Raw genomic sequence first — 7,813 nt, forward strand, 5'->3', positions numbered from 1 at the left:
AGTCAGGGACTGAATATAGGTGTAGGCTACAAATTACACTTCAGAACAAAGTAGTTTAGAAATCAGATCCTCATTTACTTACCCAAGATCTGAACTCTGTAGTGTCAACAGCTGTACCAGAATAATGAGTGCCCTAAGCAGTCTGAGATGTCTGTTGTCATTGGCTCTTGCAGTGGGAACACAGAACCCTGAGTTTGTGTATATGGAAAGCAGCTTTTGCATTCACCTTCTTACAGGAATTGGGAGGGGAATGCAGGAAGGAGGACTAAGTGCATATTAGGAGCAAACCATCCAACTTCCTAAGACTCAATATAGCAGTAGATTGGCTGAAGCCAGACCTTGGTACTAGCAAGGGGAGGAACTAATACAATCTATTTTGGATCCTCAAAGCAACGGTAGTAATTTAGTTAATAGGCCTTTTAATGTGTTTACTGGAGTTATTTTCATAGTAGTCTGTTACCACCTGGCCTTCGATCATGAAAGAGAGACAGACACGCAGCTACAGTATCTCAGCCTAGAGCAAAGGAAATGAGCAGGTAGCTAGTGCATGCAGCTAACACTGTCTGCACAGGAGGGAGAGAAATCTTTAATATTCTTGTAATTGTAAAATGTTTAATGTAAAATAGATTGCATTGCTCTTCCCCATAAAACAGTATCTTCATGGGTCATCTAACAGCTGCTAAACATTCAGTCGTTTGTGACTTAAGTCCCTTTTAACCCCTTCTTTGCAGCCTGCACCTGAGCATGGTACTTACATCTTTCCCCACTGGTAGTAAAATGTCTTACAGAAACCTCATGGAGCAGAAGTCACTAAATGCAGTGGAGGCTGTAAGCTATTGTACCCAGGCATCTGTGAGCAGTGGCAGCAAGGCTGTACTCTCACCAGAGAGGCTGACAGTGGCAACATTCAGTATTTCGAAGTTCCAGAAAGTTTCCTTTTTGTCCTTAAAGTGTTGTGTAAAAGTACAATTTAATTTGCATTCTCCTCTGCTCAAGGTTTTATCCACAAAGCATGCAACGGGCTAGGCTGTCTCTGCCCTGGCAGGAAATCCTGTTATTTTAGTGAGCAATTCAGAGCATCTAATTGAAATTAACAAGCATCCCACTTGGCATTACCTCCTGAAAACAGGATTGAAGGCTATTATTAGATGCTGGGATTTGAAAGGTAAATGGATTTTAGTTTTCATTTTAGACAGCTATAAACTATGGAATTCTGCCTGGGATGTAAAACCCGCTACTACAATGAAGTGAGGTGAGGTAGGTGTAGCTCTACTTACTTCCTGTTGGCTCTGTCTTTTGTACCTCAGAATGGACACATCTGTACGCCCACCCCCACTTTCCCTCAGTCAGCTCATAGAAAAAGCCTGGAGGTGACTTTTTTTACTCAGCCCTGTGCTAGTAGCAGCCAAGCTCATGTACCCACGGAAGTGATGAGGATGCGGTCATAATGGCCGAGATGGAAATGAGGCATGTCTGATCCCAGCATAGTGATCATTTACAACCCTGTGTGTAACAGCTGCTTTCTCAGGAGAGGTGCATTTATCAATCTAGAAATGAAAACAGAACAGTCACATGCACCACAGGGCTAGAGTAGCTGAACCATGAGAAGCTATTTGAGTCGTTTATTTCTTTGGGTCTCCTCCTCTGGTCCTGGGCCCTCTGGCCTCGTTTCATTCCATCTCCACTTTGTTGCTCTCAGTCTTTGGCTGTTCTTGACTTGGATGCTTCACACTTGAGTGGCATCAGCAAACTTGCTTTGATCTGCCCAGCTCGTGCTTTGGAAGCTGGTGGTGGAATAACAGAGCTCAAATGGAGATAGATTATGGTTACCTGTTAGATAATGAGAAATGCTTCAAAAGGATCAAAGTGTCCTCCCTCCCCTTTGGGTTTTTCCCTGATGCGCAGCTGTTGAAGTAGCTAAACGGGGAAGAGGAAAACTGTCTTTTCTTGACGAATATTAAGAGTAGCTGCTGCAGCCTTAGCTCAGATCTCACGCACTGCATTTCTCTACTAGCGCCCTGGCTGACCTGATTTGAGATTTCTAAAGAGGATTCATTAGGTGGATGCTGGCTACTTGGGGTCTCACCATGCTGCACAATAAACGTAACAAAACAAACGGCACCCCTTAAACTATCAACCAACTGCAAAACTTCAGGTACAGCTTAAAGACAGGAGCAGGTCTAGACCTGGTGTAAACCATCACAGCTCTGGAGGGACTGAGCTAATGACAACCTACAACAGCTGAAGACCTGCCCCTCCCCTGGGACTTCACATTAAACATTGCAACAGAGGACAGCAATTGCATTGCCTCTTGTAGAGGCTTCCAAGATCTTGTATCAGAAGTTGAGCATGACTTTTCTGTGTTTTCAGCACAAATGAATCCTTGAACCCCACAGTAGGAAGAAAAAAAGTAGGTTTGGCTTTGGATTTAGTAGGCCTAAGTAAGTACTCTACTCTCTCAGTATGCTAATGAGCACTAGTTCAGCAGATGTGAGATAGAGAGGTTTCTGGCCGAAGATAAGCCAAAGGCATTAGACTCTACCTTACGAGCTCTGAATACCATTAGTTGGGGTAGATTCTGAGGTCTCTGGATTCGGAAGATCTCAATGGGAGGTTGCAAGTCACCATTTTGATGCCTTAAGCCCAGTGGTAGAATACCCCCTTCACAGCCCAACAGTTAGGGCCAGGACATTGTCCCTGGAAGCTGCTCTCTCTGATTGTGGATTAGTGGTAGGGAAGAGGATATTTACCAGACCTTGCTGTGTCTGGTTCAGCTGGTCTACAGTTGCAGAATCCCAGATTCCAAGCCCCGTCACTGCTGTTCCTGAGAAAAGAGGGAAACAGCGTGCTGCTTATGCTCAAAGAACACGGGATGGCTGCAAATCAAACTTGATGGAATTTCTTGGGAATCTGCCCTTTCAACAACTAGTTTCAGGGAGGGCCTGATCTGTTTAAAAACCACAGCCGAGGGAGAGACAGAGACTTGCATAGATTTGGGCCAGATCTTTAAATGGTGTAAACTGTCATAGCGCCATTAAGTCAATGGCGCTATGACAGTTTACACCAGCTGAAGATCTGGCCTCATTGATTTTAAAAACTGCACATATTCTGTTTGCCGTAGTGCTTTGGCTCAGTATGACAGAACCAAGATGTAGCCTAGGGCCACTAACCCAGCCTCCTCCATTGGGTGTTATAATTTGGCAAAATGGTGCAAAACACAACTGAGCCTTCCCTGCTTAGCTGTTCCCGAGTGGCTCTCCCAAACCTATTCCTTAATTCACTCATCCCTGTGGCCAGGGCCGGCTCCAGGCACCAGCTTACCAAGCAGGTGCTTGGGGCGGCCACTTCCGAGAGGGGCGGCACGTCCAGCTGTTCGGCGGCAATTCGGCGGACAGTCCCTCACTCCTGCTTGGAGCGAAGGACCTCCCGCCGAATTGCCGCCGCAGATTGCGATTGCAGCTTTTGTTGTTGTTGTTTTGTTTTGTTTGGCTGCCTTGGCACCTGCCACCTACAGTGTTTTTGGCATACATCTTTTTCAGATGATGGGTCAATGCAGGGGACAGAGCTGGGAAGAGAAAATGTTGCACAGGTTTAAATTCCCAGAATAGCAGCTGCAAACCGATTTCCAAAATGGCAGCATTCAGCAGAGACTGAGAGGGCTCGTTCATTCAGGGTAATTAAGCTAGTTTAATGTCCACAGTGTGGCTGTGCCGTGGATTGTGAAATGAGCGTTAGTGGACGTTTATCCCTACCTATTCCAGTTGGTTGAGGATTTTCCAACGGAGATCCAGAGAGGCCTCTAAGATTTCCCAGGAAAAAGGTGGCCTCATAGGAATTTAATTGTTTGTACTTGTATTGCTATATATATTTTTTAGTCTGATATGATTTGTACAGAAGATCTGTTTGTGCCTTATAAGGGTGTCTGTGCACTTTTTATCCTTTTTAAAGCAACTTTAAAAAATCTGAAAAAAATTAACACGAATCAATGGTAATTTTATAGAATTTTGTGTTCACTGAAAATCCTGCTTTTTTGATATTGGAGTGAAAATTGTTTCTATGGATTCCCCCCTCCCACCTCGGTTTAAGAAAAAGCAGCATTTTTATTTTCCCAATTTCTAAGACAGTTAATCTTGTATCGTTACTTTTAAAGCAGATTGTTGGGGGTGGGGGGAAAGGGGCACGGGGGAGGGGTTTGCACTTCTCCATGTCTATATTCTGTAGCATAGTGTTCTGTGCTGTGTGTTTTATTTTTGTCTGTTTACCTGTTTTACATTAATATAATTTTACCTGATTATGAAACAAATAAAACACTGTCTTGTACAAGTTCTCCCCGGCTTTTAAGAATGTTTAACTAACCTTTTTTTTTTTTTTTTTTAAACTGCTGTTTGGTCAAGAGGCGGGGCCACCTACCTCTCCAGCTTATGTAAAGTGGCGCTGCTCCATTGAAGTAAAAAACCCCATACTTATTTACATCAGCTGAGGCTCTTGTCTTCACTACTGTATATACACACACAGGAGACACGTGGGACCATGGTCTTGTTTCAGCTGCAGCCACATGGTTCCCATTAAGAGTAAGAACCCGACGCATGCATGCAGAGGTATAATTTGGTCATAAGGCTGTGACCCAAGAGTAGGTACAACAACATTTAAAAATGAAAAGCTAATAATAAATGGCAGGAAGGTGCTTCAACCACAGAGTATCTACAGCTAGACAGTGCATACAGCAGAACCTGCATGGGCCAGATGAAATGAGTAAATAGTTTTCACCTCTGACTTCCGTGGAAGGGTGAAGCGGTTCTTGGCACACCACAGTTACTAAGTGTGGTAGTAACAGCCAGCTAAAGCACTACTAAGCCACCTACCTTCAAGGTGTACACTAGGCTTGGAGGACAGTTCTGTGTTCTAAGGTGGATCCAGCATACGTCACATAAGGAGAGGCTTCAAGCGTTCACCACGCAGCCCAGCTCAGAAGGGCTGTAGCTCCACTTTTGCTTTCAAATATATTGGGGAATTCGCAGCGCTGGGAAGGAATCTGGCTCTGCTCTGGAACACGGGGAGAGCAGACTGAGTAAAGGAGCTTGTGGTCCATTCCACCCGCCACCCCCAGCGAGGGCTGCATTTGAATCTAAGATACACATTTACCTAGGGGTCTCACTGGGTGGGTCGATTCACCCAAAAAAGGACTAAGACCTGAGCCTTCACTCATTGAAGTCAATGGGAGTTTTGCCATGGACTTCAACAGGAACAAGGGGATGCAAGGGAACACTCCCAGCACAGGGGCCTTCCCTAGCGGGAGCAGAGCTGGTTCTGTGGGCTCTGCTTCGCCTGCAGTTGTCCCCAGCACAAAGGGTGTGTTGAGGTAGGTAGAAGCGTGGCTGGGGTATTTCCGGTGCTCCAGCTGAAATCCCCAGCTGCCACAAGGCTACAGCAAGTCAGTTACCGGAGCCAGGGCAGCTCCAAGATGGGCAGGAAGATGACACAATCCTTGGAGGCACAGGCATTAATTTAAAGCAGACAAGCCCCAAGACAGCAAAAATGAGAGCCATAGCGCCTCTTCCCCCTTCCCCCAGCTTCCTGGTCTACTTTCTGCCTCCTTTGCACCAAACACCTCGCCCTCTCATGCAGTCGTTGCACCTCGCTGTCCTCCAGCATGATTGGAACATGGCTATGGCCATACCCAGACCTGCTACTGCCCTTTTATCATCAGTCCTCGGGCATGAGAGAGATGGAGCCTACTGGTCACATCTGCCTCAAGCCATTCTAGATTGGTGTGTGCAACAGAGCCTAGCCAAGCCCCGAGTGCTAGATCCACAATGGTATTTAGGTGTCACTGACAACTTCAAAACCAGGTCTCAACTGCTGCCTAGCCCTATAGGTGCCTGTTTCCGCCAGTAGGTGGGGCAAAGCCACCTAAGTGCTGACATCCCTTCAGCTCAGCGCCATCATTAAAGCCAAAACCTCAGTGGCACAGTGTCATCCCCCCCACCCCAGCAAGTGTCTCAAACTAGGCAGTCCCTGCCTATCTCATAGGCAAGCGTGCCTACAGGAGTGGGCCTTGCACGAAAGAGCTGGGGCCCAGCAGGTTGCCAAGTGAGAGGCTCGTGGTTAGGCATCTCACCTGTGATATGGGACACCCAAGTTCAACTCCCTGCTCCAATGAATAGCTAATTAATTAAACAAAGGAGAACAGGAGAGCCAGACCCATTCCCAGAGTGCCCAACAGCCTTCAGTGCACTCTCCTCGTAGGTGGAGACCTAGGGTCAAGAGTTTGCTCCAAATCAGGGATTCAAACCTAGGGCTCTCCCATATCCCAGCAGAGGGTTTGACCACAAGGCTATTAGGTAGACTGGGACAGGTGCATGCACACCACCCAGCCTGACCCAACCATTCCTGACCTGCTCACCCCAGCTGTCTTTTAGGCCTCAGCACATGCCTCCTGCATCAAGCACTGCTGGCGAGATAGCGGGGGGGGACAGGGGACACCCCATCTGAGAGGTATGCTGAGGCTTAGGCAGAAGCTAGGGCACTGAGCAACTTGGTGGCCTCGCACATGTGCCCTGGCAGAAAGGTAGGCATTGAGGAGACTTGACCAGCAGAAACTTGATACTTTTGGAGCCTCCAGGGTTAGGGCACCTAAAGCCCTTATAAGCTAGCACTTTGTGCTTGTATTACTTGCTAGGTCACCCATGAAAATCCTATGCGCATTTTATGCACCAAAACAGCTTGTTCCTAGGCAGTACTGAGCTTTACCCCTAGGTGCTGAGCGCCTGTGGTTAGAGCATCTAGCACCAAATCAGTTAGAGGAGGCGGGGCATTCAAATGGCTGTCTGGCACCAGAAAATTGGCCAATCCCCAGTTAGTGGGAGGTGAGGGATGGGTCACCTAAGTCACAGAAAGACCAAAACCCCTGTGCTCCAGTTATCTCAGCTATACGCCACTGTATGTTGCCAGGCCCCATCTAACAACGTCGCTCAGCCCCTTTCATCTATATCATTGCAAAGCTCCTGCTTGCTCATCATCACATGAAAATTTGGCTGCTGAAGACCAGTCTGGTGGAAGGTGGGGTAGGAGCAACAGCCACCTTCACTGGGCCTGATGCCTCATCATCCAGCAGCTATGAGCCTCCTTGTGCACGTTCACCAAGTGTTGCCTTCAGTCCCATGGTGCAGCTCCTTCAGCAATCCTGAATCACACCTGGCTTCATTCCAACACTGCCTCCTAGCAGCCTCCACTGCAGGGGTCGGCAGAGTTTGGTACGCGGCTCGCCAGGGTGAGCACCCTGGCGGGCCGGGCCAGTTTTATTTACCAGCTGATGCGGCAGGTTCGGCCGATCGCGGCCCCCGCGGTTTGCCGTCCCGGGCCAATGGGGGTGGCGGGAAGCGGCGTGGGCGAGCGATGTGCTGGCCGCAGCTTCTCCCCGCCCCCATTGGCCCGGGACGGCGAACCGCGGCCAGTGGGGGGCCGCGATCCGCCGAACCTGCCGCGTCAGCAGGTAAATAAAACTGGCCCGGCCCACCAGGGTGCTTACCCTGGCGAGCCGCGTGCCAAACGTTGCCGACCCCTGCTCCACTGCATCCCATACTGAGTGCTCTGGTGTCATGCCCCTCCCCTGCCCTCCTCCCCCGAGCGCTGAGGCTATGCAGACAGGCTGCTTATTGCAAATTTCCCTGCTCTTTATTTAACAAGCCAGGCCCAGCAGCAGGCTGATTTGTAAACTGTTTATATGCTAAGCTGTGGCCTGTCGGATCCCACGAGCAGTCGAGTAGCCTTGGAGGTGGCTAAGCCAAGTGCAGAGGAATTCATTCATAACTCC

Source organism: Terrapene carolina, unplaced genomic scaffold, assembly GCF_002925995.2.
Source record: "Terrapene carolina triunguis isolate 2854851 unplaced genomic scaffold, T_m_triunguis-2.0 Scaffold395, whole genome shotgun sequence".
Classification (NCBI taxonomy): domain Eukaryota; kingdom Metazoa; phylum Chordata; order Testudines; family Emydidae; genus Terrapene; species Terrapene triunguis.